Source organism: Penaeus monodon, chromosome 28, assembly GCF_015228065.2.
Source record: "Penaeus monodon isolate SGIC_2016 chromosome 28, NSTDA_Pmon_1, whole genome shotgun sequence".
NCBI classification, from domain to species: domain Eukaryota; kingdom Metazoa; phylum Arthropoda; class Malacostraca; order Decapoda; family Penaeidae; genus Penaeus; species Penaeus monodon.
Genome location: NC_051413.1, coordinates 7312005 through 7313649, shown reverse-complemented (window position 1 = coordinate 7313649; position 1645 = coordinate 7312005). Strand labels below are relative to the sequence as shown.

At 41.8% G+C, this 1645-nt stretch overlaps 1 long non-coding RNA gene across 1 annotated transcript in view; it reads left to right on the top strand.

Moving 5' to 3' along the window:
* LOC119591343 overlaps positions 1-1645 on the top strand; it is a 3827-nt gene that overhangs the window by 537 nt on the left and 1645 nt on the right. Inside the window, exons 2-3 of the long non-coding RNA XR_005230340.1 lie at positions 545-614; positions 1254-1317. This is a non-coding gene — a long non-coding RNA (uncharacterized LOC119591343). The remainder of the gene's footprint in view (positions 1-544; positions 615-1253; positions 1318-1645) is intronic.

Below are 1645 nucleotides of genomic sequence, written 5' to 3'. Positions count from 1 at the left end.
GCACTTCTACAGTTTTTGCTGCCCCATTTAAGGCGCTTGCTCAGGATAGGCTTGATTCGGACAATCTCACCGGCTATTTTCTAAAGCGAAATTCCAGAATTTTTTACTTGGGTCTTGTTTCCAATCTTTATATTGGATGGCTCTTCTACCAGGCTAAGATGAATATCGAGAATCCGTGTCACATTTAACTTGTGTAACAAACTTCATACCATGCTTATGCAAACATTCTTGATAACTTAAATACTGATGTCATGTGGATAGCTGGCTCACGCCGGCGATTCTACAAGCGACTTTGGAGGCTGCTTGCTTGCAGTCGCACCCTGTCGTGCATCGGAGAGCAACCAGGTCCCCTGGCCTTGGCCAGGTGAGGATCAGGGGCTTGTATATTCCAACACGCCCTTGAGCTTTACTGCTTTGAAAGGAAGTGAAACCATACAAGCCACAATCGGTTCTTTACATGTAGGTAATACTTTAAGTGTAGCATTAATTTAGGGTCTTGCAAGGCTTTAACCCTGATTCTAAACAGGTTCATTTTAACTTTCAGATTCGAAACTTCACAATGGATTTGGTCTGGAAGCACAGTGGTGTGGACTACACCATTTTCAAAAGAATTGGTAAGTAAATATTTCATAGTTGGCTTTCTTATGGCAAGTGCATAATTAGTTGAAAAGTTAGGGTACACATGGCCTTGACTTCAAATAGGTGAACTTTTACATGTAGTCTAACCGTTTTTGATATATTTTGAGTTTTGCGTGATAACCAGCTTAACTGGTTAATTTGAGCAGCCATTTTTTCATTACCTGATAGCTCCTTAAAGCTTTTAATACCTTGTAAACTAATGGTATCAGTGTGGAAGAAAAATTTTTAAAAATTGAATTGTGGCCCCATGTCTTGGATAACATGAAGTGTTAACCTGAATAGTTGTCTAAATATTTTGGTGGCCAACAAACCTTGTGTATCATAAAAATATGAACCTGATGTTATGTGGATAGCTGGCTCACGCCGGCAATTCCACAAGCGACTTTGGAGGCTGCTTGCTTGCAGTCGCACCCTGTCGTGCATCAGAGAGCAACCAGGTCCCCTGGCCTTGGGCCAGGTGAGGATCAGGGGCTTGTATATTCCAACACGCCCTTGAGCTTTACGGCTTTGAAAGGAAGTGAAACCATACAAGCCACAGAACCTTCTACTTTAAACAAGTTTTAATATCTAGGTTCTATCTAGGTTCTAAATACCAAATTGCTTCTTGGTTACAGATCATGTGTTTGTGAAATCTAAATGGAAGAGGTAGTTCAGGCTTCATGTGACTCTACAAAATGGGTAAGTCTTTCTCCAGTTTCTTTTTTCTGGTTTTGAATGTCCAGCATAATTGATTAGCTAAATTGGTCATGACTAAATCCTTCCAACATATGACCCCCACTATACTGGGGGAGGAGGGTCTGCCAGATCTTTGTAGATAGTGGGAGTGAGCAGACGTAGACCCAAAAGTGTGGATTTGCTATTGTGCCACAGGTTCTAGTACCTAAAAGTGACCTCTGGCAGGCACAAGTGCACTGGTTTACTTTTGCACTCAGGCCAGTAGTTGGTTTGGGGCATTTTACATTGGCAACTGGCACAGCCACTAGAAACCCATTTGTGGTTCTACTTA